Source organism: Taudactylus pleione, unplaced genomic scaffold (genome assembly GCF_031769625.1).
Source record: "Taudactylus pleione unplaced genomic scaffold, aTauple2 ptg000095l, whole genome shotgun sequence".
Classification (NCBI taxonomy): Eukaryota; Metazoa; Chordata; class Amphibia; order Anura; family Myobatrachidae; genus Taudactylus; species Taudactylus pleione.
This window is the reverse complement of record NW_028284497.1, coordinates 15,900,098-15,919,009: the sequence shown is the minus strand read 5'-3', so window position 1 is coordinate 15,919,009 and position 18,912 is coordinate 15,900,098.

Genomic DNA, 18,912 nt, shown 5'->3' with positions numbered 1-18,912 from the left:
TACAGAATGAGGAGGGGCAAGGTCTCTGTGAGAGGAAGGGAGGAAGGGTTAAAATGTGGTGGGAGGGGGATTTAGCAGTCTTTAGAAACAAGTGTTAGGGAATAATATGCTGTATAGACAACATAGTTTGAGAGAAGAATAGGGAAATTATGTGATATCTGGAAAGGAGGGAATATATACTGATAACACAGTTAGTTATATTTCTGGACATGTATGTATGTATGTATAAATGTAATGCAATAGGCCACAAGATTACATTCAAATTAATTAAACGATCCACAAAAAAAAGATTCATACATTAAAATGAACATTATGGGCCAAATGTAATAGGGTGAGAGGTTAGAAAATGTGAAAGATTAGCAGTAATCTCTCACACCACTTTTTAAACTCGGCCAATGTAATAGAGTCGGAGAACTGTACAAATTAGGGAACTCTTTAACAGTCATTCTAGAAGCCTAAAAATAAATATTGCCTTATTAATGTACCTTTTGGGGAGAGTAATGAACTTTGTGTTAAAAAAAGTTCATTTGTATTTTCAATATACAATCAAATAGATGATTCTAAAAAAATATGTAATGGTTGTGGGCCGTGCTTTATGAAAAAGGTACTGGCATTCACGTAACTCTGTATTTGCAAGCATTCTTAATCCAATTGAAACATAATTGTATAAATGTAATATGAAATTCCTGATACTTGTTACCATATAAAGGGATGAAGTTAGAAGTTATTACAAGAGCTATTGTAGCTTCCATACTCTGGACAAGCCTCGAGACACTTATTAATTTCTGTAATGATTTCACTAATATCTTCCTGTGCCTGGAACTAGCTATAAAATAAGGTGCTGCTACTGTGTACTATTAAGTACTATAGATATATATATATATATATATATATATTATATATATATATATATATATATATATATATATAAAAATACCGGTTGTGAGTAAAATTCAGATCCTTCTGGATCCATACTAAAGTCACAGAAAAATCTGTATCCACACTAAGGGCCTCATCCAGAGGCGGTCGGAGGATGCAAGCGGTCGCTCAGAAACTGGGCTTACGACGAGAACCTAGGGTAGGGTCTCACTTGTCGTAAGCCCCGGAGAGCTTCTGGCTCTGTCAGAGCCGGAAGCTCTCCACTGACATCACTAGTGATGTCAGTGGGGCCTCCCCCAAACGGTAGGCGTTCCCATGGGAACGCCTCCGTTTGGGTTGCCACCCCCCCGGCCCGCCTTCCAAACGGGGCGAGCTGTCAATCACCATCGACAGCTCACCCCCTTTGGAAAGAGACCCGCTACGACGGCGCTGTCGGTCATAGCGGGTATCACGCATACGCACGAAGGAGCCGGCTATTTGGCAATCTTCCCTTCTGGCAAAGATCCATCTTTTTGTGTGGGTCCTGCTTTGTATGTGAATTTAGGGCCTGATTCAGACCTGGTCGTTAAGCTGCGCTCGCTCGCTGCCAAAAAGGGACGGGTATGCAAATCCCGCGATCGCACTGTCTTGCTTAAGGACGCCCTCTGTCTTACGCAGGAGTATAAAGCCACCCACCTTTCTCTCTTAGCCCACGTTATCTCCAGGAAGTGTGTGATTAATCGGTAATATCGAGACCCATCGGAGCTGCACGCAGCACTTGAGGTAGCCCCTACTCCACTGCAAGCAGTGCGATCAGTTCAGGCAAAAATACAACCAAGTGACGTGTTCAATGAGGCTACTTTGCTAATTATGCACACCCATTAAACTCCGTTTTGACACTCAGACACGTCTGCGTTCGCACATCCACTCCCCCGTTCACAAGCACCTTGCCCTGTCACCACCCACAAACGGCGCTATCTGTCACTCAAAGTAGCGTCCACTCTGTGTACTACAAGCGCACGATTCCAGGCGGCAGTGACTGGTTCGCGCATGCGTACTTGGACCATACGCATGCGCAGATGTGCGATAATCGCCCCTAGCGAGCGTTCACAGCTTAGCTACCAGGTCTGAATCAGGCCCTTAGTGTGGATCCAATGTTTGTGTGTGAATTTAGGGCATGATTCAAACCCGGTCGCAAGGCGCTATTTTAAACAGCGCTGCTAACATACATAAGTATAAGAGTAAAATAGCGCTGGTTAAAGCGCATTTGTCACTTAGCAGCACCTTGTACATATTCCCCAAAGGTCAGTGTAGAGAGAGAAATATTACATACAGGAACTCCCTCCCACCATATTTTTTTTGCCAAAAGAAAAAATAAGAGTATAAAATCCATACTAAACATACACTTACCTTTATTTCTTCTTTGATTTTTTCTGCTTTTCTCTCTCTCCACTTTCTTTTCTTTTAACTGGGTTCTTCTCCTTCTTTCCTTCAGCTCCTCTTCCCCTTATTTTTCCCTGGTAGGCTGTATTTCCCCTTCGCGCTAGGGACCTGGAAGTGACGTGAGTGAGGGCGGAAGTGCAGTTCCTGCCCATGACAGCCAGCTACAGAAGTACTTTGTCCCCACTTACACAAGTTTGTTGTCCGCTCGCCACGCTTCGGGCACGGTGGCTCGCTACGCTCGCCACATGGTTATATTCCCCCTCTATGCCCACTTGAATGGCAGGGAATGACGCTGGACACTGGCTGATGACGTCAGGGTCCTCTCGGTGAAGGGGATTTAGACATTACCATTTTTCCCTCCAGTTCCTTTCATACTCAGGGTGTAGCCAAGGGTGGACTTTCAATGGCCCTGCCTATTTATCAGTCACATATCCTACCAGGGGTGGGCTATAGCTGAGCTGCACACTGGTCCACCTCCACAGTCCTTTGCAAGGAGGAGGTGGGCGGCCCACGATGCTTGCTAATAGAGTGGCCCGGGGGGCACATGGCACCCTGCCCCCCGGCCCAGCCCGCCACTGACGCCAAGTGTAATGTCATGTCACATGAACTCTCAAGCGCAAAAACCCCAAACATCTATTCCCTGTTCTCACACTGTGAATCTAATTGCTTGTGGTGGCTAAGTAATTAAGACCATGGGTACGGCCACGCTGCAATCCACAAACTGCAGTTTCATATAGTAGACAGTAATGTTAAACTGCTCTTAGGTTTCCAGGACAGCATAAAACTGGGGTTGATAACTGTAAGTGCTGATGTGTATGTCATTTAACAGGATGTTCCAAAATTAAAAGACTTTGCTGATCTGTTAAATTGAAATTCTATTGGGAAACTCCCATTCACCTATCACATGCATTTCTCCCACAGTATGTACTCCCAGACATGTGCCTCTGGGCATAAAGGACAAACTGATAGCTGCGTAACAGCATTGGGTGTCATTGCTCCAGAGGTAGAAGTTAACCCTGTGGTTGTTGGCTATAGTTGACGCAATAAAAAAATATGGGAATATGCATTAACCCTGTGCATCTGAACAATCTGATGAAACCACATCACTCCCTGTGGAACAAGTAATAGCTGATATGCCAAATGTAAAGATATTTGCTACTCTGGATGCCAAATGTGGATTCTGGTAGATCACATTGGTCAAGGAATTATCCATGCTCCCCAGGTTCATGACACCTGTGGGCAGGTACGTCTTCCTCTGAATGCCCTACAACACAGGTTCTCAAACACGGTCCTCAGGACCCCAAACAGAGATTATTTTCCAGGTCTCCTCACAGAATCACAAGTGAAATAATTAGCACCACTTGTGAATCTTTTAAAATGTGTCAGTGAGTAATGAATACACCTGTGCACCTACTGGATGACCTGGAAAACGTGAGCTGTGTGGGGTCCTGAGGACCGAGTTTGAGAACCACTGCCCTAGAGCATATGCATTGGCAGTGAAGTATTCCAAAGCTGCATGGAGCATCTCTTTAAGTGATACCCTTGTGAGATCAATGTGGATGACATTATCATTTATATGCCGCACCAAGGAAGAACACGACATGCGCCTCTGTAAGGTTCTTCGAAGAATCTGTGAAATCAACATGCTGTGTGGTGAGAGGGGTGCTCTCTCACCTGAATTGCCCACATTCCTGTGGGATCAGCTCCCTCCAAGGGAGTCTAGAGTGAAGCCTGTCCAGTTTGCAGCAAGGGAGATTTGGAACTCCGGATTTTCACAGTTACACAGACCCAGATGCAGTTCATCACTCAGGAACAGGAAGATTTTAAAACTCTCATACACCCACTGCTCTGGGCACTGATGCTGACTAGTGGCCAATTTAGTAGGCCAGTGTTGTAGTGCCAGGGACTGACTATTAAGCACTGGGAGTGCTGGGACATTTATTTGTGTTATATGCCTGTGTGTCCAGGCCTAAGCCTATGCATGCTAAAGTGCAGTGGCTACTGCCATTAAAGACACAGCTTTACCGAGTAGCTGCCTGTATTGAGTCCTCATTTCTGCACCCCTGTGTTACAGCAGTTAAACCCTGACAAGTGTAGTTTCAGAATAACTAAGGTCCCATATGTTGGTTATCTCCTAAATTCAAAGGGTGTTAAGCCAGATCCTGCCAAAACACATGCCTACTACCACAAATAAGTAGAATTTTTTGGGTATGATCAACCTCTCAAAATTTCTGCCACACTACAGTGAGGTCACAGCTGCTCTGCCAGCTTTTGCATAACAAGGTTGAATGCCATGCTGCTGCTATATCTCACCTCAAGGCTGTGCTAACTTCCAGCTCGGTTTTGATGTACATGTTCCTGTTGTGATCTGTGCCAACACCTCCCAGAATGTTCTTATGATGTCTTCCTGCAGCTTAATAAACTCAGCAGAGAAAAAAAGAAAAAAGAACTCTCTGTTTGGGGTCACTCTGTTGTAATTTACAAATCAGTTAATAATTAATAAATAACCTTTAATAAATATACATTAAAAGATCATATCTGCCAAGTTAGTGGTATAGGTCCCAACTCCCAACATAACCATATAAATGACAATAAACAAAACAAGACAAAACAAACAATCATAGAAAAAATATATTAATATCACTGATTTAGAAAGTAAAGTGAAATATTAAACAGGTGTCATCGGAGGGTGAGAACAAATGATGAGATCATCAAATTAGATCTCTGAGTACACCTCCCTTGGTAAAAAACAAGGTGATATAATTAACGCAGTACCAGGACTGATTGATAATTGAATCAGTATAGGAGTACAGTGACTAATTAGTACATGCGTGAGCACATAAATAAATTCAATCCATATGAGAGTGATACAGTTGTCATAATGCAATCACTGTTGAAGAGAATTAATTGAGGTACAGTGACCAATAAATACATCAGCAGACACAAACATTTTTTTGATTCTATAGATAGTAGAAATATCATATAAATATATGGTGGGAACTCCCAGTGTTCATATATTTTGCATTATGGGAAAAAAACATTTTACACATGTATAGTGATAGCCCAAAATACACGGATGAGTAAGCTTTAATGAACACATGTACATCAACCAATTGCCATATATACAAATAACTACAGGTACCAGTGAAAAATAGTTGGATAGAAGAAAAGGAGAGATATAAAATAGACTACTCCCTTTATCAGGTATCAGAACAGCAGCTGCTGCATGTCATTATGTAATGACAGTGAATGGCATGTGAGCGTGCTGTTAGGCTCACCCAGGGGGGAGAATGAGTGTGTTGAGCATCTGCTGTCAGGCCCAGTTAGGAAAAGGGGCCTGGTATGAAATAGTGCAGGAGCCTATTCAAACCAGACTCTGATGAGAGTGCCCATAAGAAGATAAGATAAAAAAATAATAACAGTTTTAAAATAACACAGTATGGAATCGAAACTGGTGCTGCTGCTGATCACATGCCACTAAGGTAGTGGTGAGTAGTGAGAAGCACAGATTCATATACAGTGATGAGAAGAAAATTAGTTCTGGCTGCACTGTGACATATACAGGGTGAGTATCGCTCTCTGCCAAATGGGTGTTGCAGAGCTACTTACTCTCACCGGTAAACTGGTCACCACATGACTGAGGAAGCAGCTGTGAAATGCGCATCTCAGACCCGCACGTTCCCGCTGTATACAGGCAGGACAGCATTCAGCAGCACACGCTTGGACTCCCCACATGACAGATTTTGCTCACCTTATGCCAGCTTTACTTGGAACACTCAGGTACCTTTCTATTTCTTTTTCCAGGCACATGTGGTGACCAGTTTACCGGTGAGAGTAAGCAGCTCTGCAACACCTTCTGCTCAACTTCTTTTGTCCAGGTGCACCTGTACCATCATTCCCACCACCAAGTTCAAACTTAGGGCCTAATTCAGTTAAGACTGCTATTGCGTAAGCAGCTGCAAAATTCACACGGAACGCAGCTGCAAATGTATGCTAATGCCTGCCATAGCTCATCCGGCATAGAGTTGGCCACTGCTGCTTTCTCACATCTGTAATACCTCGCACTCCTGCATATACATCGGTACCATCAACACACATCGGCCCACCACGCAACATTTACACCAGGTCTGACCAGCCGCAGAAACTGCAAGTCTCGTCGCACACAGTGAGTACTCAAGCTGCGTGAGCAATCTCTAATTTATGCACGCCCAGGAACCGGCGTTCAAATGGACAGACACAGCGTTTTTCCAGCCACTTCCCCATCACCACCCACAAACGCTCACAGCCTGTCACTCACTCTGCAATGGATACCTCAGTGGATCTGTAATCGCAGTGTGATCGCAGCGCACGCGCAGTGTGGTGCATATGCATGCACAGTGTTTAACAATCGTCCAATCTGCGTATGTAATTGCAATTGCGTACGCTGCTGAATCAGGCCCTTAAACCACAAGTTGAGAACAATGTGCAGGATGTTATGCTGAACTCCAGGTTGTGGCTCAAAGCCACTCATGATAAAACATCCCATTGCTTAAGACGGTTGTCCCCTGGACAAACATCCAAATTCGTTTGACAGAGTTGGTACTGTGCAGGATTCTTCCAAAGGCCCAACTGCTATGTGGTGCAATCTGATGATGTCTTGTAAGAGGGCTACAGGAGAGAACTTCTGGGGATATGTGAGCCACCACCTTCCCCTCACCTGACACCGACTGAGGGTGTTAGGACTAGAGATGAGCTGGCTGTGTTCTCAGAGAACCAAGACCACCCAAACTTAACCAATACGAGGGAATCCAGACCCGCCACTCGGATCCCCCTGCCAATTCCGGACTCCAAAACGCCATCATCCAGGATCAGATTCTCGTTAATTTTGGCTTCTATTTAAGTCCCTGCAGCGGTGATTCGGGTGCCATTTCACACTGTGCTGGCTGCTGTTCTGTGCTGTGTCCATCAACTCCAGTTGCTACTGTGAGGTGTCCATCCACTCCAGTGCGGAGCTGACGTATCTGTCCAGTGTTCTTCCACTCCAGAGCTGCACTGACTTATCTGTCCAGTGGCCATCCACTCCAGGTCTGCTGACATATCCACTCCAGTGTCCATCCACTCCAGTGCTGCTGAGCTGACCTATCGGTTTACCCAAATCCAAACATCAATTGTCTTGCCATCTGTACCATTTGTAAAGCTACAGTAAGTAGAGGTAGGGACTTTAACCATCTAGGAACCTCCTCCATGTTACGTCATTCAGCACGTGCATGAAATTTTTATGGCAAAATCAGAAACTTATGCTAAAAAAATCACAACAAGCATTCCAGCATCAGCTAGCTCCCCTCTCTCTGCTAGATCTAAGCACCTGCAATCTCCACCACCAACACCTTCATCATCAATATCCTCAATCATGATAGGAAGTGGTCCTGCATCCAATTTGAAAACACTAACTGAGTCCTCCCCAATCCAGGATTCCTCAGAAGAATCCTTGAGCACTAGGCCTGCTGCTGCTGAGGGTGGATCTTCATCCCAGAAGGGAACCAAGAAGACTACTGCTAGTAGTAGTTTAAAAAAAAACAATTGAATGTAAAACAATCTTTTGATAGAAGAAGCAAGTATGTCAGCTGTCACCCAGTTGTACAGCGGATCACTGAAGCCAAAACAGCTATGCTGATATTAGTTCTGCGTACAATATCCACTATTAATGCAGTGGGTTTTAGACAGCTAATTTAAGGTCTTGTGTCCCTGCTACCAAATTCCATCTAGATTCCACTCCACTATAAAAGCAAATCCCCGCCTGTACATGGACATTAAAAGAAACTTAGTGGTGTCCAAAATGCCATTGTGCCCACTGTCCACTTAACCACAGATATGTGGACAAGCGGAACAATGCAAACTAAAGATTACAATGACTGAGAACAGCCCACTGGATGGGTGTAATGCCTTCAGCAGCACGAATAGCAACAGCATCTAACAAATGCCAGCTCTTTCAGAGGCAGGCTACTCTCTGTAAGTTCGGCTTTACTAAGAAGCATACCAGTGTTAACCTCTTAGAAAAACTCAGGGAAGTCATTGCAAAATGTCTTACCTCACTTGGACTCTCCTCGGGATTTGTGATTTCTGGCAACTATACAAATATTGTGGGAGCATTTCAGTTGGGTGATTTCAAACACGTCCCATGTTTTGCTCACACAATCAATCTGGTGTTGCAGATTTTTTTTTAAAAATGGAGATGCTGCCTGTGGGGCAAAAAATTTCAGGACATTTTCGGTATTCAGCAGCTGCATGTAGAAGATTGCAGCACCTGCAAGAACAGTTTAATTTGCCCTGTCACCAGCAGTAGCAAGATGTATTAACAAAGTGGAATTCCACCCTTTATATGCTTCAGTGGATGGAGAAACAGCAAAAAGACATCCAAAGCTACACAACAAGCCATGACACAGTGGAGAATAGTTTCTGTGTTGTGCAAGGTGCGGAAATCCTTCGAAGTTGTCACCTGTGAAGTGAGATCAGACACTGCCAGCTTGAGTCAGGTGATTCCCCTAATTAGACTTTTGGAAAAACAGCTTGGGAAACTGAAAGAAGAGCTGAAAGTATGTTGAACTTGTAGATCAAGGAGCTCATTCAGACCCGCTCGCTAGATGCGTTCGCTCACACCCAGCATATGCAAATCTGGTACACACCCAGCAAGGCAGGCGATTGCACGGCAAGGCATAAGTACGCCCACTATGTCTTGGCATGCAATCACTTTGTGTTTGCAGAGACCCACCAGCCTGTCATCTCCACATCATCTCCAGGAAGTGTATGTAACCATCGGTAAATCGAGGACCATCGGAAGCGATCGCAGCGCTTGAGGGTGACTATACCCTGCTGCAAGCATTGCGATCACTTCAGTGTGAAATACAATCAGGTGACGTGTACAATGACGCTGCCTGTTACTTATGCACGCCTCTGAAACGGCATTAAGACGCACAGGCACGCCTGCGTTCGCACCTCCATTCCCCGTTTCTAGTGGCCTGCCCATGTTACCACCCACAAATGGCTTCTCCTGTCACTCAATCTGCTGGGCAGTTTATGCGCAGCGAGCAACCGCTTCCCGATCTCTCGCACTGGTTTGTGCACGCGCATTGTGATGCATACGCATGCGCAGAATTCAAAAATCGTCCAGATACGAGCGAACACTTCTTAGCGAGCGGTTCTGAATCAGGTCCCAAGTCCTTTAGTCGCTTTGTCAGGATCCAAGGGTTGTTAACATCTTAACATCTGATCAATACATTTTGGCGACTATGCTTGAACCTAGGTTTAAGTCATACGTCATGTCTTTCTTTCCAATGGACACAGATCTGAAGAGATGCAAAGAGATGTTGTCGAGCAAGTTGTCAGCTCAAGCGGCACATGATACGGCAACGTCTCCTTCAGTTTCTCAAGCAACTGTTGCTGCCAGGAAAAAACTCAGCTTTCCTAAGAGATACTGGACACTGGTGATGCAGATGATGTCAACACAACATTTTGACATCTGTTTGGGTCTAAAAGAATTGCCTAAAATTAGTGACACCTCTACCACGACTCCATCTGATACGTTCACCATTCAAACAATGGTTGAAGATTATTTTAATGATAGCATCCAAATAGGCATGTCAGACAGTTTGTTTGACTACTGTCAGGAAAAAAAGGCAATTTGGAGGCCCTTGCACAAACTGACTTTGCTTTACTTAAGCTGCCCACTCTCTAGTGTGTACTCAGAAAGAATTTTCAGCACAGCTGGGAACCTTGGGCCTGATTCAGACCCACTCGCGAGCGGCTGTCCGCTCGCAAGTGGGTCGATGGTCTGCACTGAGCATGCGCACGACGGAGGGAGCTCCGTCGTGCGCATGCGCCAGACACGACGAGCGAAGGACTTTCCTTCGCTCGTTGTGTCCGATCAAAGGGGGCGTGCTGTCAATGTTGATTGACAGCACGCCCCCTTTGGTGGGCGTGCCGGGGGTGTGCCTCCCTGACGGGGGCGTTCCCACGGGAACGCCTCCCGTCAGAAGCCGGCCCACTGACATCACTAGTGATGTCAGTGGGAGTGATTTTGGCTCTGATAGAGCCAAAATCACTCCGGAGCTTGCGGTTGAAAACCTCAACCGCAGGCTCCGGCTCGCAATTTCGATGGTCGCGATGGTCACGACCATCGCGGCCATCAAAATGCACGCTCGTATAGCTTGTGGGTGGTGACCCACAGCTATACGAGCGTCCAGGAGGACGCTCCATGAAAATGGAGCCTGGCCCTCATGCAGAGCGTGCGCTCTGCTCAGAGCGTACGGCTCTGAATGAGGGCCCTTGTCAGCGAGGAGGCTACTTCCTCAAAATTTGGAAAAAATTATGTTCATCAAAATGAACTACAAACTCCACGAGGAAGACCTTTACTGGCAACTATGTCAAAGCCCAGAGGCATCTGAGGCTGTATTGGTGGATTCCAACAGGTACAAATTAATATTGTGTGAAGATGATGTACACACTGATGAGGGTGAGGATGATAATGGCGATGACATCTTGCCTCCGTAGAGCCAGTTTGTACATAGAGATCATTGCCAGCAATGTCAGTTGCCCAATGATAGCTTGTTTTGAGGGGGGCCCAAGCAAATCAATCACTTCAGCCAGAAGTGGCAGTCCCTGTCGCTGATTGGTTTGTTAAACTGTGCATGTCCTGTTTAATATACAACATAAGGGTGGGTGGGAGGGCCCAAGAACAATTCCATCTTGCACCCCTTTACTTTGCATTATGCGCTGCTTGGGCCATTGCTGCCTGACATTTTTATAGTTTGTTAAATTACCATTCTGTCTGCCATTGCTATGTGGCTTTGTTTTATACATGTCCTATATCTTTTTAACTACTGTGCATTTGTGACGCTGCTGTGTTGCTTACTTTAGCCAGTCAGCTCACTGCAGCCTTTGCCCTATATTGGTGAAAAGTAGTGAAAACAATATTGTGAGCTGTGAGGTGATCAAAATTTACTGTAAATGACTGGAAATTAATGTTATTAAGGTTAATAATACTGTAGGAACAGGCCCAAATTTTGTGATTTTAGCTGTTTTTTCTTTGTCACCAGGTCTGAGAGAATTTATAGGCCTAATCCAAAATACCAGGACTATGGGCCTGATTCAGAGCTGTACACTATTGCTGACCAGCTGAGGATTTGCGAAAATATGCTAATGAAACAGCCGCCATTGCTTGTACTGAGATGCCCATGGGATCCATCGCAGCTGTCCACAACTGCATACACATATACAGCATCGGACGCAGATAATGAAAACATAGGGCCTGATGCAGAGCCGCTCGTAAGCGGCCGCTCGTTCGTTCCGAGCGATGTTTCCACAACTGCGCATGCGTACGGATCGTAATACGCATGCGCGAACCAGTCAGTGCGAAATCGTTTGTTCGCTATATAGCGAATGCCTGCTATTTTGAGTGACAGGAGGAGGCGTATGTGGGTGGTAACAGGGGAAGGTGCTTGAAAACGGGGAGTGGAGATCCGACCGCAGGCGCGCTTAAAGTTCAAAACGGGCGTTTTATGGGTGTGCATAATTAATACAGCAGCGTCATTGACCACGTCACTGGGTTATTTTATAGTCAGAACTGCTCGCAAGATTGCGGTAGGAAAAACCAACCACAAGAATAGCGAGCAGTTCATACACTGGTCGATGTACTCGATTAATCTAATAAATAGTGGACATGACGTAGGATGCGAGCGGCCAGTGGGCGTAGTTTTCCAAAAACCGACCGTATGTTTGGTTCGCTCGTTCAGACCTAGAGGCGTGAACAGACCGCAAAGAGCGAACGGTTCATTTGAATAGCCACCCCTTTTTTCTGAACGAGCGAGCGCAAATAGTGTCCAGCTCTGAATCAGGCCCATAATCTCCTTGAGTGAGTCTATAGTCACTCAGAATGGTTGCTGAAACTGAGACGCGGAGCCCTATTTCATGCATACAGGATCGCATAGCATACCTCCCAACTGTCCCGCATTTAGCGGGACAGTCCCGTTTTTCTGTCCCGCCCGCGGGCCGCAGTGTCCCGTGGTGGGGGGGGGGGAGTTGGGGGAAGCATACACTGCTGTTCTGCATAGCAGAGCAGTGGGTATGCAGAGCGAAAATAGATGCTGTGCGCATGCGCACAGCATCTATTCACAGTACGGGTGAAGCCCGGGGGCAGCCCAGCATCTCGGAGATGCCGGGCACGCCCCATTAGTGATGTAAACGGGGGCGTGTCATCAGACCACGGCCCCTTTATGATCAGGCAACGCCCCCTTTTCTGCGCGCGCAAGTCCCGACTCCTTCACTTCAAATGTTGTGAGGTATGCATATGTTGGATGGGACATGCCCCCAAAACAGTTGAGACACATCTGTGTTTTTAGCAGACACTCCCCGTTGCCTCTGCCAAATGCTCCCTGCCTGTTAAAGACTCACCGCATGCAACTACGACACATGTGCAGTGCGACTCAGATGCATTCGCAAAAAATCGCTCCATTTGCGAAAATATTGCCATTGCGTACAACTCTGAATCAGGCCCTATGTTACTTAATCTCCCATGTTTTGTCTGTTTGACCTTTGCTGCACACTGGGCCTGATTCAGACCCGCTCGCGAGCGCTGAGCGCTCGCAAGCGGGTTGATGTTGCCCAAGTGCGCATGCACACGAGGGAGCCGGCTCCGTCGTGCGCATGCGCGAGACCTGAATAACGATGGCCAAGCCGTCGTTATGGGTCTCGCACCAAAGGGGGCGTGCTGTCGATGGTGATTGACAGCACGCCTCCTTCGGTGGGCGTGCTGGGGGCGTGGCTGCCCAGACGGAGGCGTTCCCATGGGAACGCCTGCCGTCTGGGGCCGGCCCCACTGATATGAGTGATGTCAGTGGGAGTGCTGTTGGCTCTGATAGAGCCAAAAGCACTCCCACTGACACCTGTTTTGTTGTTATTGCTTTAATGTGGTTGTCGGAAGTAGGGGTGAGCGGGTTCGGATTTCTGAAATCCGAACCCCCCCGATCCCCCCCGATCCGAGTCAGATCCGAGTCAGGCTCGACTTTTCCCGCCTGACTCGGATCTGAAATCGAGGCAAAACGTCATCATCCCGCCTTCCGGGTCTTGCGGGTTTTGGATCCTATATAAGGTACCCGCGTCGGCGCCATTTTCTCACTCGGCTGTGGACAGTGAAGAGGGAGGGTGGGAGTTAGGGCTGGCTGGGCTGTGTAGTGTAGTGTAGTGCAGAGTAGTGTTGTGCTGTGCTGTGCTGCGCTGTGCTGCTGTTGTCCACTACTTCAAAGTCCATAGGGGCTGGCTGTGTTGTGCTGTGCTGCTGTTGTTAATAGGGGCTGTGTCCACTACTTCAAAGTCCATAGGGGCTGGCTGGACTGTGTTGTGTAGTCAGTTCTCCATAGGGGCTGTGTCCACTCCAAAGTCCTGTGCAGTGTCCCAGTCCTAAAGGGGTGCTGTAGTGTTGTCCAGGGGGTGCTCTGTCCATCAGGGGTGCTCCCCCCAAGTGCTAAAAAAATAATATTTTTTCTCTGTTTGTGAATTGTGTGCGCAGTAGCCGCACGTGCATCAACAAAGTAGTGCCAAGCGTGCGCCTGTGTCATAAGTAAAGGGCCGGCTGGCTTGACCGTTAAAGGGTGCTGTAACCCCCAAAGTACACTCCAAACCAAATAACAAAATATTTTTTCTGTGTTTGTGAATTGTGTGCGCAGTAGCCGCACGTGCATCAACAAAGTAGTGCCAAGCGTGCGCCTGTGTCATAAGTAAAGGGCCGGCTGGCTTGACCGTTAAAGGGTGCTGTAACCCCCAAAGTACACTCCAGTCCAAACCAAAAAAATATATATTTTCTGTGTTTGTGAATTGTGTGCGCAGTAGCCGCACGTGCATCAACAAAGTAGTGCCAAGCGTGCGCCTGTGTCATAAGTAAAGGGCCGGCTGGCTTGACCGTTAAAGGGTGCTGTAACCCCAAAGTACACTCCAGTCCAAACCAAAGAAAAAAATATTTTCTGTGTTTGTGAATTGTGTGCGCAGTAGCCGCACGTGCATCAACAAAGTAGTGCCAAGCGTGCGCCTGTGTCATAAGTAAAGGGCTGGCTGGCTTGACCGTTAAAGGGTGCTGTAACCCCCAAAGTACACTCCAAACCAAATAACAAAATATTTTTTCTGTGTTTGTGAATTGTGTGCGCAGTAGCCGCACGTGCATCAACAAAGTAGTGCCAAGCGTGCGCCTGTGTCATAAGTAAAGGGCCAGCTGGCTTGACTGTTAAAGAGTACTGTAACACCCAAAGTACACTCCAAACCAAATAACAAAATATTTTTTCTGTGTTTGTGAATTGTGTGCGCAGTAGCCGCACGTGCATCAACAAAGTAGTGCCAAGCGTGCGCCTGTGTCATAAGTAAAGGGCCGGCTGGCTTGACCGTTAAAGGGTGCTGTAACCCCCAAAGTACACTCCAGTCCAAACCAAAAAAAATAATATTTTCTGTGTTTGTGAATTGTGTGCGCAGTAGCCGCACGTGCATCAACAAAGTAGTGCCAAGCGTGCGCCTGTGTCATAAGTAAAGGGCCGGCTGGCTTGACCATTAAAGGGTGCTGTAACCCCCAAAGTACACTCCAAACCAAATAACAAAATATTTTTTCTGTGTTTGTGAATTGTGTGTGCAGTAACCGCACGTGCATCAACAAAGTAGTGCCAAGCGTGCGCCTGTGTCATAAGTAAAGGGCCGGCTGGCTTGACCATTAAAGGGTGCTGTAACACCCAAAGTACACTCCAGTCCAAACCAAAAAAATATATATTTTCTGTGTTTGTGAATTGTGTGCGCAGTAGCCGCGCGTGCATCAACAAAGTAGTGCCAAGCGTGCGCCTGTGTCATAAGTAAAGGGCCGGCTGGCTTGACAGTTAAAGGGTGCTGTAACCCCCAAAGTACACTCCAAACCAAATAACAAAATATTTTTTCTGTGTTTGTGAATTGTGTGCGCAGTAGCCGCACGTGCATCAACAAAGTAGTGCCAAGCGTGCGCCTGTGTCATAAGTAAAGGGCCGGCTGGCTTGACCGTTAAAGAGTGCTGTAACCCCCAAAGTACACTCCAGTCCAAACCAAAAAAAAAAATCTGTGTTTGTGAATTGTGTGCGCAGTAGCCGCACATGCATCAACAAAGTAGTGCCAAGCGTGCGCCTGTGTCATAAGTAAAGGGCCATCTGGCTTGACCGTTAAAGGGTGCTGTAACCCCCAAAGTACACTCCAGTCCAAACCAAAAAAAAATAAATTTTCTGTGTTTGTGAATTGTGTGCGCAGTAGCCGCACGTGCATCAACAAAGTAGTGCCAAGCGTGCACCTGTGTCATAAGTAAAGGGCCAGCTGGCTTGACCGTTAAAGGGTGCTGTAACCCCCAAAGTACACTCCAAACCAAATAACAAAATAATTTTTCTGTGTTCGTGAATTGTGTGCGCAGTAGCCGCACGTGCATCAACAAAGGAGCAGCGCCAAGCGTGCGCCTGTGTCCCATAAGTAAAGAGCTGGCTGGCTCATTTCTTAAAGGGTGGTGTAGCCCACAAAGTGCACTACTCTCCAGCAAAAATAAAAAAATATTTTCTGTGTTTAGCCGCACGTATATATCAAATCGATATAACATAAATGGAGGACCAAACTTTCTCCGATAAAAATAAAATAGAGAAAGATCAAGAACCACTTCCTCCTAGTGCTGAAGCTGCTGCCTCTAGTCATGACATATACGATAACATGCCATCAACGTCGTCTGCCAAGGCCGATGCCCAATGTCATAGTAGAGGGCACATACAATCCCAAATGACAAAGTTCAGGAAAATGACCTTGAAAAAAACATTTAAATCATCTGAAGAGAAACGTAAACTTGCCAATATGCCATTTACGACACGGAGTGGCAAGGAACGGCTAAGGTCGATCCCTAGTATGTTCATGACTAGTGGTTCAGCTTCACATGACGATGGAAGCCCTCCTCCCACTAAAAAAATCAAAAGAGTTAAGCTGGCAAAAGCACAGCGAAGAACTGTGCTTTCTAAGAAGATATCACAAATCCCCAAGGAGAGTCCAAGTGTGGTGGTGGTTGCGATGCCTGACCTTCCCAGCACTGGACGGGAAGAGGTGGCTCTTTCCACCATTTGCACACCCCCTGCAAGTGCTGAAAGGAGCACCCACAGTCCACTTGCTGATATGCAAATTGAAGATGTCACTGTTGAAGTACAACAGGATGAGGATACTGGTGTAGCTGGCGCTGAGGAGGAAGTTGGCGAGGAGGATTCTGATGGTGATGTGGTTTGTTTAAATCAGGCTCCGGGGGAGACAGTTGTTGTCCGTGGGATGAAAAAGCCCATTACGGTCATGCCTGGGCAGAAGACCAAACATTCCACCTCTTTGGTCTGGCAATATTTCTATCCAAATCCGGACAACAACTGTCTTGCCATATGTACCATATGTAAAGGTGGAATAAGTAGGGGTAGGGACGTTAACCACCTAGGAACATCCTCCCTTATACGGCACCTGCAGCGTGTTCATAATGAGTTACTGTCAAGTTCAGAAACTTTGGCTAAGACCGTAAGCAGTCCAGGGACACCTAAATCCCGTTGTCCTGTTGTATCCAAGCGCCTGCAAACCACACCGTCAACTCCCTCCTCGTCAATTTCCTCCTTAGTCAGGATCGGAAGTAGTCCTGCAGGCCATGTCACTGGCATGACTGACTCCCCTATCCGGGATTCCTCCAGAGGATCCTGCATTGCTACGCCTCCTGCTGCCGGGAGTCGTTCATCATCCCAGAGAGGAAGTAGGAACACCACTACTTTTACGAAACAATTGACCCTCCAACAGTCCTTAGCGAGGAGGATGAAGTACGACAGCAGTCATCCTGAAGCAAAACGTATAACTGAGGCCTTGACTGCTATGTTGGTGTTAGACGTGCGTCCGGTATCCGCCATTAGTGCAGTGGGATTTAGACAATTGATGGAGGTAGTGTGTCCCCGGTTCCAAATCCCGTCTAGATTCCACTTCACTAGGCAGGCGATACCGAGACTGTACAGAAACGTCAGAAAAAGTGTCCTCAGTGTCCTGAAAAATGCCGTTGTACCCAATGTCCACTTAACCACGGACATGTGGACAAGTGGAACAGGGCAGACTAAGGACTATATGACTGTGACAGCCCACTGGGTAGATGTATCACCTTACGCAGCAACAGCAGCAGCGTCACCAGTAGCAGGATCTCAGAAACGCCAGCTCGTTCCAAGGCAGGCTACGCTGTGTATCACCGTTTTCAGTAAGAGGCACACCGCCGACAACCTCTTAGAGAAACTGAGGGAAATCATCGCCCAGTGGCTTACCCCACTTAGACTCTCCTGGGGATTTGTGATATCTGACAACGCCACCAATATTGTGCGGGCATTACATCTGGGCAAATTCCAGCACGTCCCATGTTTTGCTCACACAATAAACTTGGTGGTGCAGAATTTTCTGAAAAGCGACAGGGGCGTGCAGGAGACGCTTTGGGTGGCCCGAAAAATTTCTGGCCACTTTCGCCATTCAGCGACTGCGTGCCGAAGACTGGAGCGCCAGCAAACACTCTTGAACCTGCCCCGCCATCACCTGAAGCAAGAGGTTGTGACGCGGTGGAACTCAACCCTCTATATGCTTCAGAGGATGGAGGAGCAGCAAAAGGCCATACAAGCCTATACATCCACCTATGACATAGGCAAAGGATGGGGTATGCACCTGACTCAAGCGCAGTGGAGAATGATTTCCGTGTTGTGCAAGGTTCTCCAGCCCTTCGAACTTGCCACACGTGAAGTCAGTTCAGACACTGCCAGCTTGAGTCAGGTCATTCCCCTCATCAGGCTTTTGCAGAAGCAGCTGGAGAAAGTGAAGGAGGAGCTAAGACGGAGCGATTCCGCTCGGCATGTGGGACTTGTGGATGAAGCCCTTCATTCACTTTGCCAGGATTCCAGGGTGGTCAATCTGTTGAAATCAGACCACTACATTTTGGCCACCGTGCTCGATCCTAGGTTTAAAGCCTATGTGGTGTCTCTCTTTCCGGCCGACACAAGCCTGCAGAGGTGCAAAGACCTGCTGGTGAACACACTGTCAGCTGAAGCGGAACGTGACACGTCAACAGCTCCTTCTTCATTTTCTCCCGCAACTGGGGCTGCCAGGAAAAAACTTAGCTATCCTAAGCAACCCGCTGGCGGTGATGCAGAGCAGGCAGGACCAAGTTTGGACATCTGGTCCGGACTGAAGGACCTGGCAACAATTTCTGACATGTCTACTGTCACTGCATATGATACTGTCACCATTGACAGAATGGTGGAGGATTACATCAGTGACAGCATCCAAGTAGGCATGTCAGACAGTCCATACCTGTACTGGCAGGAAAAAGAGGCAATTTGGAGGCCCCTGTACAAACTGGCTCTATTTTACCTGAGTTGCCCCCCCTCCAGTGTGTACTCCGAAAGAGTGTTTAGTGCAGCCGGGAACCTTGTCAGCGAAAGGCGTAGGAGGTTGCTTCCACAGAATGTGGAGAAGATGATGTTCATCAAAATTAATTATCAGCTCTTCCAGGGAGACCAGCCTCCAGAACGTACAGAGGGACCTGTGGTGATGGATTCCAGT